We start from the raw sequence: 25,431 nt of genomic DNA, 5'->3' as shown, positions 1-25,431 counted from the left end.
CCTGTTCTGGTACCTCTGCCCTTTGTGGTTTTTATAAATGACTTGGATGAGGAAGTGGAAGGGTGGGTTGGTAAGTTTGCCGATGATACAAAGTTTGGTGGAGTTGTAGATAGTGTCGAGAGTTGTTGCAGGTTACAGCAGGATATTGACAGGATGCAGAGCTGGGCTGAGAAGTGGCAGATGGAGTTAAACCTAGATAAATGTGAAGTGATTCATTTTGGAATGTCAAATTTGAATGCTGAATACAGGGGTAAAGGCAGGATTCTTGGAAGTGTGGAGGAACAGAGGGATCTTGGGGTCCATGGACATAGATCCCGCAAAGTTGCCACCCAGGTTGATAGGGTTGTTACGAAGGCATATGCTGTGTTGCACTTCATTCACAGGGGAATTGAGTTTAAGAGCCGCTAGGTTTTGCTGCAGCTTTATAAAATCCTGGTTTGACCACACTTGGAATATTGTGTCCAGTTCTGGTCGCCTTATTATAGAAAGGATGTAGATGCTTTGAAAAAGATGGAGAGGAGATTTCCCAGGATGCTGCCTGGACGGAGGGCATGTCTTATGAAGAAAGGTTGAGGGAGCTAGGGCTTTTCTCACTTGAGGGAAGAAGGAAGAGAGATGACTTGATAGTGGTGAACAAAATGATGAGAGGCATGGATAGAGTGGATAGCCGGAGACTTTTCCCAGGACGGAATTGGCTGTCACGAGGGTCATAATTTTAAGGAAATTGGAGGAAGGTATCGGGGAGATGTCAGAGGCAGGTTCTTTACACAGAACATAACATAGAACATAGAAAATACAGCACAGAACAGGCCCTTCGGCCCACGATGTTGTGCCGAACCTTTGTCCTAGATTAATCATAGATTATCATTGAATTTACAGTGCAGAAGGAGGCCATTCGGCCCTTTGAGTCTGCACCAGCTCTTGGAAAGAGCACCCTACCCAAACTCAACACCTCCACCCAACACCAAGGGCAATTTGGACATTAAGGGCAATTTATCATTAGCCAATTCACCTAACCCGCACATCTTTGGACTGTGGGAGGAAACCGGAGCACCCGGAGGAAACCCACGCAGACACGGGGAGGACGTGCAGACTCCGCACAGACAATGAACCAAGCCGGAATCGAACCTGGGACCATGGATCTGTGAAGCAATTGTGCTATCCACATTGCTACCGTGCTGCCCTTAAGAACAAATAAATCTACACTATATCATTTTCCCGTAATCCATGTACCTATCCAACAGCTGCTTGAAGGTCCCTAATGTTTCCGACTCAACTACTTCCACAGGCAGTGCATTCCATGCCCCCACTACTCTCTGGGTAAAGAACCTACCTCTGATATCCCTCCTATATCTTCCACCTTTCACCTTAAATTTATGTCCCCTTGTAATGGTGTGTTCCACCTGGGGAAAAAGTCTCTGACTGTCTACTCTATCTATTCCCCTGATCATCTTATAAACCTCTATCAAGTCGCCCCTCATCCTTCTCCGCTCTAATGAGAAAAGGCCTAGCACCCTCAACCTTTCCTCGTAAGACCTACTCTCCATTCCAGGCAACATCCTGGTAAATCTTCTTTGCACCTTTTCCAGAGCTTCCACATCCTTCCTAAAATGAGGCGACCAGAACTGTACACAGTACTCCAAATGTGGCCTTACCAAAGTTTTGTACAGCTGCATCATCACCTCACGGCTCTTAAATTCAATCCCTCTGTTAATGAACGCGAGCACACCATAGGCCTTCTTCACAGCTCTATCCACTTGAGTGGCAACTTTCAAAGATGTATGAACATAGACCCCAAGGTCTCTCTGCTCCTCCACAATGCCAAGAACTCTACCGTTAACCCTGTATTCCGCATTCATATTTGTCCTTCCAAAATGGACAACCTCACACTTTTCAGGGTTAAACTCCATCTGCCACTTCTCAGCCCAGCTCTGCATCCTATCTATGTCTCTTTGCAGCCGACAACAGCCCTCCTTACTATCCACAACTCCACCAATCTTCGTATCGTCTGCAAATTTACTGACCCACCCTTCAACTCCCTCATCCAAGTCATTAATGAAAATCACAAACAGCAGAGGACCCAGAACTGATCCCTGCGGTACACCACTGGTAACTGGGATCCAGGCTGAATATTTGCCATCCACCACCACTCTCTGACTTCTATCGGTTAGCCAGTTCGTTATCCAACTGGCCAAATTTCCCACTATCCCATGCCTCCTTACTTTGTGCAGAAGCCTACCATAGGGAACTTTATCAAATGCCTTACTAAAATCCATGTACACTACATCCACTGCTTTACCTTCATCCACATGCTTGGTCACCTCCTCAAAGAATTCAATAAGATTTGTAAGGCAAGACCTACCCCTCACAAATCTGTGCTGACTATCCCTAATCAAGCAGTATCTTTCCAGATGCTCAGAAATCCTATCCTTCAGTCCCCTTTCCATTACTTTGCCTACCACCGAAGTAAGACTAACTGGCCTGTAATTCCCAGGGTTATCCCTCATTCCTTTTTTGAACAGGGGCACGACATTCGCCACTCTCCAATCCCCTGGTACCACCCCTGTTGACAGTGAGGACGAAAAGATAATTGCCAACGGCTCTGCAATTTCATCTCTTGCTTCCCATAGAATCCTTGGATATATCCCGTCAGGCCCGGGGGACTTGTCTATCCTCAAGTTTTTCAAAATGCCCAACACATCTTCCTTCCGAACAAGTATTTCCTCGAGCTTACCAATCTGTTTCACACTGTCCTCTCCAACAATATCGCCCCTCTCATTTGTAAATACAGAAGAAAAGTACTCATTCAAGACCTCTCCTATCTCTTCAGACTCAATACCCAATCTCCAGCTACTGTCCTTGATCGGACCTACCCTCGCTCTAGCCATTCTCATATTTCTCACATATATGTAAAAGGCCTTGGGGTTTTCCTTGATCCTACCTGCCAAAGATTGTTCATGCCCTCTCTTAGCTCTCCTAATCCCTTTCTTCAGTTCCCTCCTGGCTATCTTGTATCCCTCCAATGCCCTGTCTGAACCTTGTTTCCTCAGCCTTACATAAGTCACCTTTTTCCTCTTAACAAGACATTCAACCTCTCTTGTCAACCATGGTTCCCTCACTCGACCATCTCTTCCCTGCCTGACAGGGACAGACATATCAAGGACACGTAGCACCTGTTCCTTGAACAAGTTCCACATTTCACTTGTGTCCTTCCCTGCCAGCCTATGTTCCCAACTTATGCACTTCGATTCTTGTCTGACAACATCGTATTTACCCTTCCCCCAATTGTAAACCTTGCCCTGTTGCACGTACCTATCCCTCTCCATTACTAAAGTGAAAGTCACAGAATTGTGGTCACTATCTCCAAAATGCTCCCCCACTAACAAATCTACCACTTGCCCTGGTTCATTACCCAGTACTAAATCCAATATTGCCCCTCCTCTGGTCGGACAATCTACATACTGTGTTAGAAAAGCTTCCTGGACACACTGCACAAACACCACCCCATCCAAACTATTTGATCTAAAGAGTTTCCACTCAATATTTGGGAAGTTAAAGTCGCCCATGACTACTACCCTATGACTTCTGCACCTTTCCAAAATCTGTTTCTCAATCTGTTCCTCCACATCTCTGCTACTATTGGGGGGCCTATAGAAAACTCCTAACAAGGTGACTGCTCCTTTCCTATTTCTGACTTCAACCCATACTACCTCAATAGGGTGATACTCCTCGAACTGCCTTTCTGCAGCTGTTATACTATCTCTAATTAATAATGCCACCCCCCCACCTCTTTTACCACCCTCCCTAATCTTATTGAAACATCTATAACCAGGGACCTCCAACAACCATTTCTGCCCCTCTTCTATCCACGTTTCCATGATGGCCACCACATCGTAGTCCCAAGTACCGATCCATGCCTTAAGTTCACCCACCTTATTCCTGATGCTTCTTGCGTTGAAGTATACACACTTCAACCCATCTCCGTGCCTGCAAATACTCTCCTTTGTCAGTGTTCCCTTCCCCACTGCCTCATTACATGCTTTGGCGTCCTGAATATCGGCTACCTTAGTTGCTGGACTACAAATCCGGTTCCCATTCCCCTGCCAAATTAGTTTAAACCCTCCCGAAGAGTACTAGCAAACCTCCCTCCCAGGATATTGGTGCCCCTCTGGTTCAGTTGCAACCCGTCCTGCTTGTACAGGTCCCACCTTCCCCAGAATGCGCTCCAATTATCCAAATACCTGAAGCCCTCCCTCCTACACCATTCCTGCAGCCACGTGTTCAACTGCACTCTCTCCCTATTCCTAGCCTCGCTATCACGTGGCACCGGCAACAGACCAGAGATGACAACTCTGTCTGTCCTGGCTTTCAACTTCCAGCCTAACTCCCTAAACTTGTTTATTACCTCCACACCCCTTTTCCTACCTATGTCGTTGGTACCAATGTGCACCACGACTTCTGGCTGCTCCCCCTCCCCCTTAAGGATCCTGAAGACACGATCCGAGACATCCCTGGCCCTGGCACCCGGGAGGCAACATACCTTCCGGGAGTCTCGCTCGCGACCACAGAATCTCCTATCTATTCCCCTAACCATTGAATCTCCTACAACTATTGCTTTTCTATTCTCCCCCCTTCCCTTCTGAGCCCCAGAGCCAGACTCAGTGCCAGAGACCTGGCCGCTAGGGCCTTCCCCCGGTATGTCATCCCCCCCAACAGCATCCAAAACGGTATACTTGTTTTGAAGGGGAACGGCCACGAGGGATTCCTGCACTGTCTGCATGTTTGTTTTTTTCCCCCTGACTGTAACCCAGCTATTCTTGTCCTGTACCTTGGGTGTGGTTACCTCCCTGTAACTCTTCTCAATCACCCCCTCTGCCTCCCGGATGATCCGAAGTTCATCCAGCTTCAGCTCCAGTTCCCTAACACGGTCTTTGAGGAGCTGAAGTTGGGTGCATTTCCCGCAGGTATAGTCAGTGGGGACACCGGTGGTATCCCTCACCACCCACATCCTACAGGAGGAGCATGTAACTGGCCTAGCCTCCATCCCCTCTTACCTTACAGAATATAGCTGCTGTGTGGACTAACTAGATCTCCGCCCTCCGACTCTGCTCCCAGTCAGCTACACTTCCTGTAAACTCCTGGCTCTCTTCGCACTCTTTGCGGAAATGTCGGAAACAAAATGAAAGGAGCACCTTACTCCCTCCTCACCTAACTCCCTCGGTCACCAAACTCTCACTATCGCACTCAAAAAGCACCAGATTCAGCACTCCCTCGGTCTCCAAACTCTCACTATCGCACTCAAAAAACACCAAATTCAGCACTAATTCGGTCACCAAACTCTCACTATCGCACTCAAAAAGCACCAAATTCAGCACTCCCTCGGTCACCAAACTCTCACTATCGCACTCAAAAAGCACCAAATTCAGCACTCCCTCGGTCACCAAACTCTCACTATCGCACTCAAAAAGCACCAAATTCAGCACTCAGTGCAAACAAAGTCTGCACTGTAGGGGATCACTTTTATACTGTGAATCTAGCCTCTGAAAAACTGGCCTCATCCAATTAACTAATTAACAAGCTCCAGCTGCAAGTGCCTGGAAGTAGAAGCCTGTTTAAAGCTGATTGAAAATTCACCTTCTTCTAAACCAAACAGCAGCTTTTAAGTTAATTAACTAAATAAAAGAAAGACTAAACTTGAGATAAAAATGAAGCCTTATACTCCCTCGGTCACCAAACTCTCACTATCGCACTCAAAAAGCACCAAATTCCAAAATTTGCAAAAAGCACCACAGGTGGTGGGTGCGTGGAATGCACTGCCGGCAGAGGTGGTGGAGTCAGAATCATTAGGGACATTTAAGCGACTCTTGGATAGGCACATGGACAGCAGTAAATTGAAGGGGTGTCGGTTCGGTTGATCTTAGATTAGGATAAATGGTCGGCTCAACATAATGTGCCGAAGGGCCTGTACTGTGCTGGACTGTTCTATGTCCTCATACAATTGGAAATAATGGTCTAACATTAATTTATACTAAGATACTACAGAGATACTTTAATATGCGACCGCTACAAATTCTTTACTGACACCGTCCCCTGGAACACGTGACGGCTCCAGGTCATGTGCCTGCATACACACATCAGCTGCTCGTTGGGTGCTGGAAATACAACAGTTATACATATATTATTATTTACATACAGATGATAATGCAGATGACAATCTACTTATCATCACTGGCAGCACAGTAGCACAGTGGTTAGCACAGTTGCTTCACAGCTCCAGGGTTCCAGGTTCGATTCTGGCTTGGGTCACTGTCTGTGCGGAGTCTGCACGTTCTCCCCGTGCCTGCGTGGGTTTCCTGCGGGCGCTCCGATTTCCTCCCACAGTCCAAAGATGTGCAGGTTAGGTGGATTGGCCATGATAAATTGCCCTTAGTGTCCAAAACGGTTGGGTGGGGTTACTGGGTTACGGCGATAGGATAGTGGGTGGGCTTGGGTAGGGTGCTCTTTCAAAGGGCCGGTGCAGACTCGATGGGCCGAATGGTCTCCTTCTGCACTGTAAATTCTACGATCACAGATCCCACGAGGCATCGTGGCTTTCGGGAAGCCCGCAGGAGGCTTCACCCGGCATCTACCAGCCACGTCGTGCTCGCATTGGGATCGGACATGGACGGTAGTTCGCAGCGTAATGCTAGAATTTTATGATCTCCAGAGGGCAGAATGGCAGGCTGAGCTGAGTGGAGTTAGCGGTTTAAAATTCCATACAAGACCAGTCGGGCCATCTCCACTACTTAGCTGTTGGCCCCATCCCTCCTGCAATGTTTTCCTTTTGAGATGTTGGGTGGCTCACTCATCCATGGACTAATTGAGGCCCTTAAGTAACCAATTAATGGTGGTTTAAAGGTCTCCTGCTGCCGTTAAAACATTACCATGATGGTGTGGCTGATGCTAAATGTCCACCAAGATAAAACCTGGTAGGTTGGACCATTGAGGAATTTCTACAGCCCTCTACCCATTGGAGGCTCCTTGTCTTCCTCCCACAAGGTTTCCTCTCTCCTCACATTTTCCACTCCCACTCCCTTGTCCAGCCATCCTTTTCAGCAAGGTCTAAGAGCCTGACCCTAGATTTAACTTCAAAACTGGCTCCATCACAGCCTGCTTGCCTCTGCGCCTGCTTGCAGTTACAGCAGTGGCCATTCTCTTTATGCTGCTGCTGGATCAAGAGAAATACCATCTATTTGAATATCTGGCAGCTCTCTAAAGTGAGATTACCATCCTGCTGCAACTGAAACTCTTGCCTCAAGCCAATTAATGGTCCAATTGATGTTAAATGGCTGAGATTAGCCAGCCAAGTGAAGACCGCTCCTTCCCCCACTGAATTCTAAGCAGGGGTGTGAGTCAGAGAATAAAATTCAGTCCTTACTTTCCGGCCACAATGGAAAATCAAAACAAATATTTCTTAATAACAAATTGATTTGTGTATGTGTTTTAATCTCAGTTTACAGTTAGGGCGCTAGTCTGTGGGAAGAATGTGAACATATTGGAGAGAGTGCAGAAGAGGTTTACAAGAATGGTTCCAGGGATGAGAAACCTCAGTTATGAAGATAGATTGGACAGTTTGGAACTGTTCTCCTTGAGGAGAAGAATGCCGAGGAGAGATTTGATCGAGATGTTCAAAATCATGATGGGGTTGGACAGAGGAGAGAGAGGGAAACTGTTCCCCCTTATAAAATGATCACGAATGTGAGGGCACAGATTTAACAAAAGATGCAAATATGAGATGAAAAAAACCTTTTCAGGCAACAAGAGGTTTGTGCTGGGATGCACTGCCTTCAAGTGTGGTGGAGGAAGGTTCAATTGAGGCATTCCAAAGGGCATTTGATGATTACTTGTATAGAAACAACATGGGTAAAGGCAGGGGAATGGCACCAAGCCATAATGCTAATTTGGAGAGCCAGTGCAGACATGAAGGGCCAATCTCCTGTACCACAACAATTCTGTGATTCAGGGCTTCCTCGAGGAGTAATAAGATCAGTGTATCATACCACACTTTCCAGTTTTTACTCTAGTGGAAGAAGAATGTCTGGTTTCTGGATGTCAATAAGTGACTGTCAGATTTTTCTTCAGCAGATGGTCCTGGAAGAGTGCAAAGTAGTTCTGTGGAACAATTAAACAAGATTGCATGATTGTGGTTGAAGATCTCCACCACTAGCCATCTGTATCTTGCAGGGTCCTTTAATCATTTTGAAGTGACTCCATGAATTAACTATGCTCAGGTTGGAAGAGAGTGTCGCTGGGTGCCCCTATGTTGAAATTTTCAATATCTTTCCTGTTGAACAAAACTCTGAATTGGTGAGATACAATAAAATTACTGCTGAAGGACATACGTAGTGATTATGTCCATAATAATAAGAGAACCAGTTTGAATAATAATATAGATTTTGAAGCATCTTCTACAATATTATTTGAATTAACGTCCTACTCAATTCAAATGTTCTTTGTTTAGGTAACAATATGGATTTAAGCCAGTATGCCAGAAATTGGCAAATAGATGACCCTTCAGAAGATTGCCAAGTTGAACATCAATCATATTTGGCAGCAAGTCACCTAGTCTATGTAAGTTTAGCACATTTTCAAATTATATTTCAATTACTTCTCAGGTACTATTTATCTCAAGGTTGTTGATCAAACATTGAAACAGTTCTGACGTGTTTATATGCAGTTGGAAAGGCAAATGAAATGTTTGGTAACAGCAAACTATTTGCAAATAAATAGATTTTTTTTTAATTGATGGAAAGGATTCAGTAAAAATGTAAAAACTATCATAAAAAGCGATTCAGAATTTAGATTTGCAAGATTTAGAACCACATCATTCATGTATCCTTCAAGTAAGAAAGGGAACAGGGCACATTGATTCAATTAGAGAGGTGATGGAAGCTCATTTTTATGCTCATAATTCATCAAAGAAATTTCAGGTCTTCACTGGAGGCTTAGACTACGATTGCCATGGCTCTGGGCTCCAGCATCCTCTCCGGCTATCAATCCATGAAACAATTGATAACAGGGACTTTATGTTCCTTTACAGTTCTAATATACAACAATGAGAACATAGAGGTGCAGTCTATGACAGTAGCTTTCACTTCATCACAGAGACTATGGTGTCTTTTTCAGATTGACTTTCCATGTCTTTGACTCTGTATCTTCCAATATTTTTTTGAACACCTCCCACTGATCATGAACAAATTGGGACAGATGCAAGAATACCAAGTTTCTGAGGGAGCAACAGTTTATTCAGCATGAGAAATGGTGCTGATAAGTTGGAAAGTCGACTCCAGTCCATGGGCGGGATTCTCCGCTTGCTGACTCCGATTTTGTAATTGACAATCAGGTGGAGAATCCCATTTTACAGCGGAATCGGGGGTGGCGCCTGTTTTCGGATGCTCCGTCCCTCCAAATGGCATCATCGGCGAGTACGCCGCACGCCATTGGGACAGACTCAGGACGTTACCTAAAGGCCCTCCCCTGATGCTCTTCTCCCAATGGGCCGAGTTTCCAATGGCAGGGGACACGTGTACTCTCAGTTTTCGGGAACCTCGCATGGCGGCTGCGGACTGTCCAGCAATCGAGGGGGGGGGGGTGCGTGCCGCTGACTGGAGGGGCTGTGACGAGGGCTGGGGGGACTGGTGGGGGGTGGTCCAGGGGTGACAAGGGGGGTTCCAGGGCGGCACTATCTGGCAGGTCGTGTCCCCGGTGGCCGCCGCCATGTTGTACGGCGCGACCGCTGCAGGTCGTCGCCATGCGCATGTACGGCCATGGACACGGCCATTCTCTGGCCGTTTATCGCACAGAAGCCGGGAGTTCTACCTATCGCCACTGCTAGCCCCTCACTGGTCCCAGAATCGGTGAGGGTTCGGCGCCGATTTTCCCACGCCGGCTTCGGCACTTAACCGCAGAATCGGAGAATCCAGCCCCATGTGTTACCACGGTGAATGCGCCAGAAGACTATTGTTCCCCCATGCTTTTGTCTAATTCAAAAAAGCAATAATGCTTTGCCTTTTTTGAATTAGACAAATGTGTGTGGGACAATAGTTTCCTGGTGCATTCCCCATGCTGAGATCTCAACCAATCGGGGTCGACTTGCCAACCAAGAAGCAACTTTTTCTCATGCAGTATAAATTGTTGCTCCCTTTGAAATTTAGCATTCTTGTGTCTGTCTTGATAAGAGCAAGATGAAAAGCTTCAATATCATATTTTTTGGATTTGTTTATTGTCATGTGTACCGATGTACAGTGAAAAGTATTTTTCTGCGAGCAGCTGAAGCAGATCGTTAGTACATGAAAATAAAATAAAAGGAAAAAACATAATAGGGCAATACAAGATACAGAATGTAAATACATAGACACTGGCATCGGGTGAAGCATACAGGAATGTAGTATTACAGGAGGTCAGTCCATAAGAGGGTCGTTTAGGAGCCTGGTAACAGCGTGATCGAAGCTGTTTTTGAATCTGTTCGTGCGGGTTCTCAGCATATCTCCTTTTTTCAGTAATACTCAAGTACTGTACTCCTAAGCGACTATTATTAGAAGATAAATGTTCACAGACAAGGCCTGTTAACACTAAATGGACCAGCCTTGAGGCCTCGCAGTTGGGATATATGTTGCCTGCACAGTGATGATTCTAGGCTACGAAAAACAGGCCGCAAGTACATGTGATACTTAGTTCCGAGAACACTTTTCAAAACTAGCTTTGACTTTCTTTTCTTCATGATTCTACAATATGTAAAAGCAATTATAATTATTCATAACTCTCCTGTGATTTTTTTAGGAAGCTCTTTGCACTGGATTGCTGAACATGGTGGCTCCACTCTGTCAAATAAGTAGAGCAGATTACATCAAGCAGTGCCAGTGGGATCTGTTTCAATGTGTAACGCAAGGAGACAGAAGCTGTGCTTGTGGTACTTTATCCCAATATTCACGACAATGTTCTCGGGCACAGCACCCGGTAAACAACTGGAGAAATAGCACTTTTTGTCGTAAGTATAATTAATCTGTCGACTGTTTCCTCAATATAATACATAATTCATTCTTTACTTATTATCACTTCATCACTTGGTGTGGTAAGATATAGGATAATGTGTTTAATCTTCTTTGCAACTGAATTTGAATAAGCTATATGATTTGGTTAATTATATCATATGTAATAAAATTGCACCTTTATTTTTATAACTGATGTTTTTATTGTAAGTGAAATTTGAATTTGTAAACATTCATTTCTTTCATGTAGAACATGAACAACATATTTTCAAATTCTATCAGATACGTCACCTCATTATAGGAAGGATGTGGATGCTTTGGAGAGGGTACAGAGGAGATTTACCAGGATGCTGCCTGGACTGGAGGGCATGTCTTATGAAGAAAGGTTGAGGGAGCTAGGGCTTTTCTCACTGGAGCGAAGAAGGCAGAGAGGTGACTTGATAGAGGTGTACAAGGTGATGAGAGGCATGGATAGAGTGGATAGCCAGAGACTTTTCCCCAGGGTTCTATGTTCTATGTTCTATTACTAGCTGGTACCTATTGCGAAACAAATTACATTTTGTAGTTTCCTTTTAGGATCTTCTGCTTCATAATCGTCTCTTTTCGGAATTTTGGTCCACCACTCAATTCTGCACATCGGGTTTTTCTCCCTTCTCTGGTAGCTTCATCACTTTCATGTTCTTACTTTCCATTTTATACATGCTGGAAGATCATCATCCTGCCTTATTTGATGGATGAAGGTTCTCTGTGAAATCCCTGTACTTGGGGATTCTCTATGGTGGGGTTGCTGCACAGCACAGTGACCGGAACCATAAGACCATAAGACACAGGAGCAGAATTAGGCCACTCAGCCCATCGAGCCTGCTCCGCCATTCAATCATGGCTGATATTTTTTTCATCCCCATTCTCCTGCCTTCTCCCCATAACCCCTGATCCCCTTATTAATCAAGAACCTATCTATCTCTGTCTTAAAGACACTCCGTGATTTAGCTCCACAGCCTTCTGCAGCAAAAGTTGCACAGATTCACCACCCTCTGGCTGAAGAAATTCCTCCTCATCTCTGTTTTAAAGGATCGTCCCTTTAGCCTGCGATTGGGTCCTCTGTTTCTCATTTTTCTTACAAGTGGAAACATCTTCTCCCCATCCACTCTATCCAGGCCTCACAGTATCCTGTAAGTTTTAACAAGAGTCCCCCTCATCCTTCTAAACTCCAACAAGTCCAGACATAGAGTCCTCAACCGTTCCTCATACGACAAGCTCTTCATTCCAGGGGTCTTTCTTTTAACCTACTCCGGACCCTTTCCAAGGCCAGCACATTCTTCCTTAGATACAGGGCCCAAAACTGCTCGCAATACTCCAAAAGGGGTATGACCAGAGCCTTATACAGCCTCAGAAGCACATCCCTGGTCTTGTATTCTAGCCCTCTTGACATGAATGCTAACATTGCATTTGCCTTCTTAACTGCCGACTGAACCTGCACGTTAACCTGAAGTGTATCATGAACAAAGACTCCCAAGTCCCTTTGTCCTTCTGATTTCCTAAGCATTTCCCCATTTAGAAAATAGTCTATGCCTAAATTCCTCCTTCCAAAGTGCATAACCTCACATTTTTCCACATTATATTTCATCTGTCACTTCATTGCCCACTCTCCTTGCCTGCCCAAATCCTTCTGCAGGCCCCCTGCTTCCTCAATATTACCTATTCCTCGACAGATTTTTGTATCATCTGCAAACTTAGCAACAGTGCCTTCAGTTCCTTCTTTCAGATCATTAATGTATATTGTGAGAAGTTGTGGGCCCAGCACAGACCCCTGAGGCACACCACTAGTCACCAGCTGCCATCCTGAAAAATACCCTTTTATCCCCACTCTTTGTCTCCTGCTAGTCAGCCATTCCTCTTTCTATGCCAGGATCTTACCCTTAACACCATGGGCTCTTACCTTATTTAACAGTCTCCTATGCGGCACCTTGTCAAAGGCCTTCTGGAAATCTAAATAAATCCTGTCCACTGGTTCTCCTTTGTCTAACTTCCTTGTTAATTCCTCAAAGAACTCTAACAGAATTGTCAGACATGACTCCCTTTGACAATGCCGTGCTGACTCAGTCCTATTTTATCATGCACTTCCAAGTACCTTTTTTCTTGAGCTGCCTTGCTGACATACTGGCCAAGTGCCTATTTTGTGGCCAAAATAAAACTTCATCACATCAACACACGGTGCAGATATTCCAATTTTTCATAATTATCTGGAAGAACTGCTCATTAATTTCTAGTTGTACCTCACACCGATTCTCGTTATGTTTTGGTCACTGGATGTGTAGAGAGGAATCTCCTGGATGCTTGCACCTGGACCTGACAATTCACAAGTTCAAGGTGTGGAGAACCAACAAGGGAGTTTGGCCGTAATTCTCTGGTCATTGGGATTCACTTTTTCCATTGGCAGCGCTGGCATGGGGTGATTTCAATGGGAAATCCCATTGACAAGCACCAGGAAGATAGAGCCCTGCTGCCAGCGAACGGCATGAGGCTGTGAAACATTGCCGGGGAATGGGGATTCCAGCCCCTTGTTTCTAAACTATCTCCTGCTGAAACTTTGTGTGTAATTTAGAGTGATCTCTAAATTAAACCACTTTGTTATCACCAGTTTGTTTTATGCCTAATGTGACTGGAAGGCATTCTTCGTCTTTATCGGAAAAATAACTTAGGAGAGGTTACTGATAGAGGTGTTAAGATTCAAACGGAGGTATAAAAGCCAACATAAGGGTACTTTACCTGAATGCTCGTAGTATTTGGAATAAGGTAAATGAGTTGATGGCGCAAATCATCACAAATGACTGATTTAGTGGCCATTACTGAAACATGGTTAAAGGATGGTCACAACGGGGAGTTAAATATCCGAGGGTATTAAACTATTCGGAAGGACAGAGTGGATGGTAAGGGAGGTGGTGAAGCTCTGTTATTTAAGGATGACATCTGGGCAGTAGTGAGGGATGACTTTGGTTCTATGGAGGATAACGTTGAATCCATTTGGATGGAAATTAGGAATAGTAAGACGAAAACGTCACTGATAGGAGTCGTCAATAGGCCACCAAATAGTAACATTACGGTGAGGTGGGCAATAAACAAAGAAATAACGGATACATGTAGAAATGGTACAGCAGTTATCATGGGGGATTTTAATCTACATGTCGATTAGTTTAACCAGGTCCGTCAAAGCATCCTTGAGGAAGAGTTCCTAGAATGTATCCACGATAATTTCCTAGAACAGTATGTAATGGAACCTATGAGGGAACAAGCGATCCTAGCTCTGGTCCTGTGTAATGAGACAGGAATGATTAATGATCTCACAGTTAGGGATCCTCTCGGAAAGAGTGATCACAATATGGTGGAATTTAAAATACAGATGGAGGGTGAGAAGGTAAAATCAAACACTAATGTTTTGTGTGTAAACAAAGGAGAGTACAATGGGATGAGAGAAGAGGAAGCTAAGGTTGGGAGCAAAGACTTTAAGGTGAAACAGTTGAGGAGAATCTTCCAAGCGATTTTTCACAGTGCTCATCAAAAGTTTATACCAACAAAAAGGAAGGACGGTAGAAAGAGGGAACATCGACCGTGGATATCTAAGGAAATAAGGGAGAATATCAAATTGAAGGAAAAAGCATACAAAGTGGCAAGGATTAGTGGGATACTCGAGGATTGGGAAATCTTTAGGGGGCAACAGAAGGCTACTGAAAAACCTATAAAGAAGAGTAAGATAGATTATGAGAGTAAACTTGCTCAGAATATAAAAACAGATAGTAAAAGTTTCTACAAATATATAAAACAAAAAAGAGTGGCTAAGGTAAATATTGGTCCTTCAGAGGATGAGAAGGGAGGTTCAATAATGGGAGATGAGGAAATGGCTGAGGAACTGAACAGATTTTTTGGGTCGGTCTTCACAGTGTAAGACACAAATAACATGCCAGTGACTGATGGAAATGAGCCTATGACAGGTGAGGACCTTGAGACGATTGTTATCACTAAGGAAGTAGTGATGGGCAAGCTAATGGGGCTAAAGGTAGACAAGTCTCCTGGCCTTGATGGAATGAATCCCAGGGTACTAAAAGAGATGGCTAGGGAAATTGCAAATGCACTAGTGATAATTTACCAAAATTTACTAGACTCTGGGGTGGTCCCGGTGGATTGGAAATTAGCAAACGTGAGACCACTGTTTAAAAAAAGAGGTGGGCAGAAAGCGGGTAATTATAGGCCAGTTAGCTTAACTTCGGTAGTAGGGAAGATGCTGGAATCTATCATCAAGGAAGAAATAGCGAGGCATCTGGATGGAAATTGTCCCATTGGACAAACACAGCATGGGTACATAAAGGGGAGGTCGTGTCTAACTAATTTAGTGGAATGTTTTGAGGACATTACCAGTGCGGTAGACAATGGGGTGCCGATGGATATGGTATATCTGGATTTCCGGCAAGCTTTGACAAGGTGTCACACAAAATGTTGCTGCACAATATAAAGATACATGGCATTAAGGGGAAAGTAGTAGCATGGATAGAGGATTGGTTAATTAATAGAAAGCAAAGAGTGGGGATTAATGGGTGTTTCTCTGGTTAGCAATCAGTAGCTGGTGGTGTCCCTCAGGGATCAGAGTTGGGCCCACAATTGTTCACAATTTACATCGATGATTTGGAATTGGGGACCAAGTGCAATGTGTCTAAGTTTGCAGATGACACGAAGATGAGTGTAAAGCAAAAAGTGCAGAGGATACTGGAAGTCTGCAGTGGGATTTGGATAGTTTAAATGAGTGGGCTAGGGTCTGACAGATGGAATACAATGTTGACAAATGTGATGTTATCCATTTTGGTAGGAATAACAGCAAAAGCGATTATTATTTAAATGATAAAATATTAAAACATGCTGCTGTGCAGAGGGACCTGAGTGTCCTAGTGCATTAGTCACAAAAAGTTGGTTTACAGGTGCAACAGGTGATTAAGAAGACAAATGGAGTTTTGTCCTTCATTGCTGGAGGGAAGGAGTTTAAGACTCGGGAGGTTGTGCTGCAACTGTATAAGGTGTTAGTGAGGCCACACCTGGAGTATGGTGTTCAGTTTTGGTCTCCTTCCTTGAGGAAGGACGTACTGGCGGTGGAGGGTGTGCAGAGGAGATTCACTAGGTTACTCCCAGAGTTGAGGGGGTTGGATTACGAGGACAGGTTGAGTAGACTGGAACTGTACTCAATGGAATTTAGAAGGATGCGGGGGGGATCTTACAGAAACATATAAAACTATGAAGGGAATAGATAGGATAGATGCGGGCAGGTTGTTTCTACGGGCGGGTGAAAGCAGAACTCGGGGGCATAGCTTCAAAATAAGGGGAAGTAGATTTAGGACTGAGTTTAGGAGGAACTTCTTCACCCAAAGGGTTGTGAATCTATGGAATTCCTTGCACAGTGAAGCAGTAGAGGCTCCTTCATTAAATGTTTTTAAGATAAAGATAGATAGTTTTTTGAAGAATAAAGGGATTAAGGGTTATGGTGTTCGGGCCGGAAAGTGGAGCTGAGTCCACAAAAGATCAGCCATGATCTCATTGATGTGGAGATGCCGGCGTTGGACTGGGGTGAGCACAGTACGAAGTCTTACAACACCAGGTTAAAGTCCAACAGGTTTGTTTCGATGTCACTAGCTTTCGGAGCGCTGCTCCTTCCTCAGGTGAATGCAGAGGTCTGTTCCAGAAACACATATATAGACAAATTTGTCTATATATGTGTTTCTGGAACAGACCTCTGCATTCACCTGAGGAAGGAGCAGCGCTCCGAAAGCTAGTGACATCGAAACAAACCTGTTGGACTTTAACCTGGTGTTGTAAGACTTCGTACTATGATCTCATTGAATGGTGGAGCAGGCTCGAAGGGTCAGATGGCCTACTCCTACTTCTAGTTCTTATGTTCTTATTATCGAAAAGCTGCCACATCTGCAGATGTGGACTCAGCCTGCACATGCATACTGATGACATCTGTGTTATCTATTTTGATTAACCTTATCTCCAGTATCTCTGTGATATGTTGTCTGGTATCCAATCTTGGCTGAGTCTTAAATTCCATCAGCTACACATAGGAAAATAATAATCATGATTGGTTCTCGCCACCAGTTAATACTCTTCCCGCCACTGCCTCAAGTTGAGTCAAACCTTTGCAACCATGGCATCCTGTTCACTCAAACATAATTGTCAAGTAAAAGCTGTATGCTAAACCCCTTGCGGGACACTGGTAATTTCTTGACACATTGATTAATTTGAGGATCTTACATGATCGACAGAGTCAATTCTCCATTAAAATTATACCAGGCAACAAATAACCTTCAAATGTCAAAGTTTTACATCGGATTTTATGCTTTTGTGACCCAACAGGAACACCTACAGTGCGTTCTGATGGGAAAAACATTAAGCCGACCCGGTTAGACCGTGATCGGTATCTAACGGCAATTAGGGCCGGTAATGATCCCTCATGGGCTTCATTTTGAAATGGCTGTCCCGCCAGCTGATTTCACCTGGACCGCGTCCGGCTAATGAGGGGGAGCAGCTCTAAACCGCTCTCTCCAAACAAACCCTATACAGCATGCAGCCATGCCACCGCACAGATCAGCCCCACAATTCGAAGATATCGACCTGGCCCAGCTTTTGGACATGGTGGAGTCATGTCAGGACACCCTATTCCCTGAGGGCTCGGAGGGTCAGCCACAGGTCAGCCAATGCCATCTGGAAGGCAGTGGTAGGACTGTCACCAGGAGGATCGCCAGCCAGTGCCGTAAGAAGTTCACGGACATCCACCAGGCCGCACGGGTGAGTTGGCATCGGCCTCTGGCACCAGTCCCACCTGCACCTCGATGACCAAGTGGTTGTCACCGCACTCTTCCCCCCCACCCTGCAGCATGAGATCGTGCCCCTGCGATGCATGAATCTTGCGGCTCACAGGACAGGTTGACCCATTACAGGCGGGAAAGGGTGACGGACATCAGAATTCTCACCCCCTACGAGGAATGGGCCCTGGAGGTCGCAGGGGTGACTGATGACAGAGCGGTCACCGATGTCAAGATTCTGGACCTCGATTCAATGGTGCCGGCCCATTCAGGGTGCCGCACCCCCCACCCCATGCCTTCCAAGAGAACATCTCTGAGGGGAGCTCTGAGGAATCCACAAATGAGGCATCACAGCTGACATCCCCATCCCCCACTAGCGCAGAGACACCTATCTTGGTGGGCGAAAGTAGTGGACAGGCTTCTGGGGCACAATCTGGTGATCACCATACAATTGCTGATACACATCAGGCGGAGGCAGGCACATCCAGAAGTCTACGGGGTCTCAGGACCCAGCTGGGTCCCAGAAAGATGCAGAGCCTCTGGACAAGGTTGGCCCGGAGCTGATGCAGACACTCGGGTGCGGCCGTGAGATTCAGAAGGGGATGGGAGCGACACTTCGGCGGGTTCATAGCCGATTAGAGGAGTCCCAAAGATTATGGGCACAGGAGATAGCACCGTCAATGCGTTGTACTGAGGCCAACACTGCTGGGGAAAGCCTGGAGCACGAAGTCAGCACCGTGAGTAGTGGTGTCCAAGATGTTGTTCAGTAGTGACGGCCATGGTTGAGCGCCTCGACTGCATGTCCCAGTCACTGGGGGACGTATCCCTGATGCATGTTGACATTGTCAAAGTGCTGCAGAGCATGTCCCAGTCTCAGGTGGGCATTGTCGAAGCTCTCTGGTACATGTCCCAGTCGCTGAGGTCCGCATCCCAGACGCAGGTGAACCTTGCTGAGGCACTGCAGGACATGTCCCAGTCTCAGTTGGGCATTGTGAAGGTGCTCCAGAGCATGTCCCAGTCGCTGTGGACCGTGTTCCAGATGTAGGTGGACATTGGCGAGGCACTGCAGAGCCTAGCCCGGTACAGAGGGGCATCGCTGAGGTTGTCGACAGCATGGTGCAGACAATAAAGAACCGCCATGGCTGGCAGAGCCAGAAGATGTAAGGGTCTCTGGCTCTCACCCCAGCTGCTCCTCCATCACAAGATGACCCAGAGCCTTACCGGCACTGCCCAGGTGGAGGGAGCGCTGGAGGGCAACACGGAGCATCCGTACAGGGAGATGACGGCGATCACCAGCTCTCCTGAGTCCCACCTCGCACCTCCTGACAACGGCGCGTCTCGGCTTTGATTCTTATTGAATCCCACTCAGGGACGCCAAATGTTGTCTGTAGATTATCAGATAATTCGAACTATTTATTATTCAACCGTTTACCCATGTGGCCTTATTTACAAGGTGAACAAAGGACGAAAACAGGTCTGCGGTTCTACCCAAATTTATTCACAAGTTCAATCAATGTTCACAAACAGTTACAATCCCCAAATTATCTTAATTGCCTAAGATTCTAATAATATCCATGCCAATGAACTTGGTCGAACTGCAGGTCCAATTGTTTAAGCCTCTGCCATCTCCGGGTCCTTGTCTGCAAAGGTGACTCTTGCACATCTTCTTCCGTCTGTCTTGGGGTGGCTGACGGGTCTTGACTGTAGTCTCCATTGTTGTGGGTTGTGTCAAGTCTTTGCTTGGGATGGTCTTCAGGTATCCTTTCTTATCTTCCTCTACATGCCATTCCAGAAGTTTCTCTGACCTTCAACCAATGAGGCCACTGAGCAGGGTTTGCAACCCCCGATTGAGTTACCGATTCCAAATCTGTAGACGCCAAGAATCATCTTCTCTCCTGCCCAGGGAACCACCTTGCATTGTCTGCACATAACTCTATTCCATATAATGTAATGGCAGTAATTTGAGGTACCAGAGAGTCACACAACAATTTCCCATATTTGGATAGGCGGTTTATCTCTAATTTCTGTTTGGAGGTCAAGTCCAGACTTGCCCTGGCTTGCTTGTCTCTGACTAATGTATTCAAAATTGTCACGCCAACTTCCCACCAGGCCTGGTTGTAGTCTGTGATCTGTGGTTTAATAATTCTGTGTCAGACCTACAATTCAGACTGTTTGACACCTAGCCACAACCTAGAAAATATCCCTGCTTGGGCTGACAAGTGGCAAGTAACATTTGCATCACGCAAATGCCAGGCAATGACCATCTCCAACAAGAGAGAATCTAATCACCATGACATTCAGGAGCATTACCAAAGGATCGATGTACAGTTTTTAGATTACAGAGAGAGAGACGAATACCCCTTCTGGCTGTGACTACAGCTATCCAGCTCTGAATACGAACCTAAAACACACCCTGCAGCAAACAGCCTAAAACAAAAGTAAAAATCTGACAGACAGCCCAGCTCCATCCACACTCTAATTTCACTGATAAACACCCATTTCTCAAAGGTACATTTCTTAAACACCCATTTCTTAAAGGTACTCTCACATGACACCCCCCCCCCAAGAAAACAAAATAAACCATCAACTTCAAGATGGTTTCATTTTTCACCTTTTCACTATCCTTTAAGAAATGCACACAGTAAATATGCTTTTTTGTTTCTAATAAACACACACAAACAGGTATAATAATATAGTCCATTTTTGTTCTTCTTCCTCCAACTGAAATCCTTCTCGATTGACAGTCTCTTTGAACAAGAAGGTCTCTGCACGATCCATCCATTTCTCTATGCCTCGGCATTTCTCTTTAAAGTCAGATACTTTAGTTCAATCCGATCACAGAGTCCCTTGCAATTCTCCAACACAGGCGCATTGGTTATCACAGCTTTCAGGCATCAAATGCCTGTTGAAAGTCTGCTGTCCACTTAAATTTTGGACATTTCTTCAGCAAGTCTATCAGTGGAGCAACCACGCTACAAAAATTTGGTACAAATGTCCGGTAAAATCCACTCATAACTAGAAATCGCATTATTTCCCGTTGTGTCGAGGGTATCGGAAACTCCCCAATAACTGTTGGTTTCACATGCCGTGTGACCATTCGACCCTGTCCGATTGCATGGCCAAGGAAAGTGACTTGGGCTTTTCCAAATTCACTTTTGGCTAGGTTTATCACCAAACCCGCCTCCTGAAGTCGATCGAATAACTCTATCAGATGTTTTAAATGTTCTTTCCATGTCTGGCTGAAAATTACCAGATCGTCGATGTATACCGCACGATTGGGTAATCCTGAAACAACTTTTTAGTTAACCGTTGAAATGTGGCTGGGACGTTTTTCATGCCAAATGGCATAACTTTGAATTGGTATATGCCATCTGGAGTCACAAAAGCTGAAATCTCCTTTGCCCTTTCGGATAAAGGTACCTGCCAGTAACCTTTAAGTAAATCCAGTTTGGAAATAAAAGCTGATTGTCCCACTTTCTCAATGCAATCCTCCAAACATGGGATAGGATAAGAGTCCGTTCTTGCTTTAACCTTTCTATAGTCCACACACAACCGTTGGGTACCATCTGGTTTTGGTATAATCACTATGGGTGAGCTCCATTGACTGCAACCCACTTCAATTATGCCATTTTTAAGCATATTCTCAATCTCTTTGTGAACCTGTGCCAATTTTAAGGGTTAAGTCTATATGGATGTTGTTTGATTGGAACAGCATTTCCCACATCTACATCATGTGTAGCCATTTCAGTACTTCCCAATTTATTTCTACAAACTTGCCCATGTGATGTCAATAACTCTTTCAGGTCAGTTTGTTTTTCCTCTGGAAGGTAACTTAACAATTCATCCCAATTTTTAATTTGAGGTATGTCAAATTCACAATCATCTGGATTTGGTTTGTCACTTTGAGTTAGAATCATTAAAACCGTCTCCTTTTTCTCTCCTTCCCTTTCAAAGTACCTTTTAAGCATATTCACATGACACACTCAGTGAGTTTTCCTTCTATCTGGTGTTTTTACCACATAATTCACCTCACCTTAATTTCCTTTCAATCTGATAAGGTCCACAAAACCTTGCTTTTAAAGGTTCACCTCCCACTGGTGACAATACTAAAACTTTATTTCCACAGGCAAAAGTACGAACTTTGTATTTCTTGTCCGCTACCCGTTTCATCACATGGTGTGCTACTTTTAAATGTTGTCTAGCCAATTCACCTGCTCTATTTAATCGTTCTCTAAAGTTTGACACGTAATCCAATAATGTAATTTCCGATTTCTCACTCACCAATTTTTTCTCAATCAATTTAAGTGGTCTTCTTACCTCGTGACCACAAATTAGTTCAAAAGGACTAAATTTGGTTGACTCATTAGATGCATCCCTAATTGCAAACAGTACGAATGGAATTCCTTTCACCCAATCCTCTGGATAATCTTGAAAAGAAGCCCTCAACATTGTTTTCAATGTCTGATGCCATCTTTCTAACGCTCCCTGCGATTCTGGATGGTACGCAGTTGATTTAAATTGTTTTATTCCTAAGCTACCCACAACTTCTTTGAATAACCTTGAGGTAAAATTTGATCCTTGATCTGCTTGTAGTTCTGTGGGTAGTCCATATCTAGTAAAGAATTTAAATAACTCCTCCACAATCTTTTTAGCTGTAATATCACGTACTGGAATGGCCTCCGGAAACCTAGTAGACATATCCCTTATAGTCAAAAGATATTGATTCCCACCTTTTGTTTTAGGAAGCGGTCCTACGCAATCAATTAGGACCTTTGTAAAAGGTTCCTAAAATGCTGGAATGGGAATTAAGGGCGCTGGTTTTATCACTGCTTGAGGCTTCCCTATCACTTGACATGTGTGACATGATTGACAAAATTTAACTACATCTTTATGTAGTCCAGGCTAATAAAAATGTTTCTGGATTTTAGCTGGAGTTTTCCTTATTCCCAAATGACCTCCCACTGGTACCTCATGTGCAACTCGCAACACCTCCTTTCTATACCCTACCGGCAATACTACTTGATGAACTTCTGCCCACTTTTGTTCCACCTGCATATGTACAGGTCTCCATTTTCTCATCAAGACATCACTTTTACGGTAATAACACTCTGGTATACCCTCAGATTCCTCTTCTGTATATGCTTTCTGATATATCCGTTTTATTTCTACATCATTCTGTTGTAACTCCGCCAATTTTCCTGAACTAAAAATATCCGCCTCATCCTCCACCTGTTCTTGTTCTTTTTCATACATCTGATCATAAATCGTTTCTGATAATTGCACTTCAACTTCATCTTCACTCTTTGATTTCTCCTATTGTCTTAACCTGTGACCTTGCGACCTTGTTACTACACAATCCGGAAAAATCCAAGGATATTCATCCATCAACATTTCAGTTGTCTGATTTTCCACTAGTTTATCAACCACAGTAGGCATCACTCCCACCTGCAATCTAGCTATACCATTACCCAAGATAAACTGTATTCCTGGGCAAGATAGTTTATCTATTACTCCTACTACCACTTCACCACTCTTCACTGGACTTTCCAACCTTACCTTATATAATGGAGCACTACTTCTGTCACCCTGAATTCCACGTATTACCACCTTTTCTGGCAATATTCTTCCCAAACTACATAACTCCTCATCTCTTACCATTAAAGATCGACTAGCTCCTGTATTTGTTAAAATTGTGATTTCTTTACCTGCTCCTCCTGATACACATGAGTAAACTTCACCCACGCAAGTAAATTCTTTAAAGAGATCTGGCACCTTCTTATCAATCACCTCTTGATCAGGCTGTACAATCTTTTACAGCTCCTTCGCTTCACTTGGGCTTTCCTTTACTACTTTAACAAACCCCACTGTCTTATCCTGTTTTACCACATCAGCCTTTCCCGTGCTTTTCTTCAACCACCAACACTGTTACTTTACATGGCCCTGTTTATTACAGTGAAAACATTTGAAATGTTTCATTTCTTTTCCACCCTCCTGGATTTCTTTTTTAATCTGAGGTACACTCTCGTTATTATCTCCCATCAGATCACCTTTACCTTTACCACTTGAGTATTTCTCATGTCCCCAGTTTCTAGCCCTCACAGGCTGAAGCTGAAGTCGGAAACCAATCTTTGATTTATGAACTAATTCATAATCATCTGCCATTTCTGCTGCCAGTCTCACAGTTTTAACCCTCTGCTCTTCCACATGAGTTCTCACTACATCAGGAATTGAATTTTTAAACTCCTGCAAAAGTATAATTTCTCTGAGAGTTTCATACGTTTGGTCTATTTTCAAAGCCCTTATCCATCTTTCAAAATTACTCTGTTTGAGCCTTTTAAACTCCATGTATGTTTGACCAAATTCTTTCCTTAAATTTCTAAAACTTTGTCTGTAGGCTTCAGGCACTAGTTCATATGCACCTGAGATGGATTTTTTCACCTTCTTATACATCCCAGATACCTCCTCCGGTAGTGATGCAAACACTTCACTAGTCCTACCTATCAGCTTTGTTTGAATCAGTAATACCCATATGTCCTGTGGCCATTTCATTTGTTGAGCTACCTTTTCAAATGAAATGAAAAAGGCTTCTACCTCCTTCTCTTCAAGCCCTGGCACTGCTTGGACATATTTAAATAGATCTCCACCAAGCCTTCGACTTTGACGCTCTTTCTTACTATCCTCATCACTGTCATCCAGCTGCACGTTTCCTTTACGTCTGCCAATTTGAACGACTGTCATGTTTCATGGCCATTTTCTGAAGTTCAAACTCGCTCTCTTTATCTTTCTCCCAGATCTGTATCTCCCTTTCTATTTCTTTTTGTTCTGCTAGGGCTATTCTTTCATTTCTCCTTTCTTCTCCCCCCTTTTCTTTTTCCTCTCTCCCTCTTTCTCTTTCTTTTTCCTCTCTTTTGTATTCAAGCTGCTTTAATTCTTTCTCATGTTCCATTTGTTTAATTTGTAACTGAATTTTTTGCCATGTACAATGAGTCAAACTGTATCTCAGGCAACTTTAAATGCTCAGCCACCACCATAATTACCTCATCTTTTTGCATTTTATCAAGTAATTTTAACGGCAATGTTTTTGCCAAATGTAGCAGTCTGCTTTTAGTCTCTGTCAGTAAGGTACTGCGTGTGACCGTCTCCACCCCCAAAATCTTTAGAGCCTCTGAAAGAGCCATTGTCCACAACACACTCCCTACTTAAACTGAAATGCCACACCTGCAAAGCAACCTCAATATGCCCACCCCTCACTGTCTTTATGTTTTCTAAGCCAATCCAATAGATAGACTTTTATCACGGACGAGCCACCAATTTGTTATGAAAAAAAATGAAATGAAAATCGCTTATTGTCACAAGTAGGCTTCAATGAAGTTACTGTGAAAAGCCCCTAGTCGCCACATTCCGGCACCTGTTCGGGGAGGCTGTTACAGGAATTGAACCGTGCTGCTGGCCTGCCTTGGTAGCTTTCAAAGCCAGCGATTTAGCATAGTGTGCTAAACAGCCCCTGGGCCAATGTTTAGCGAACCCCAAAGTATATCATGGAGTTCACCTGACCCACA

The sequence above is a fragment of the Scyliorhinus torazame genome, chromosome 10, assembly GCF_047496885.1.
Source record: "Scyliorhinus torazame isolate Kashiwa2021f chromosome 10, sScyTor2.1, whole genome shotgun sequence".
Classification (NCBI taxonomy): Eukaryota; Metazoa; Chordata; class Chondrichthyes; order Carcharhiniformes; family Scyliorhinidae; genus Scyliorhinus; species Scyliorhinus torazame.
Note: the sequence above shows the minus strand (reverse complement) of the source record.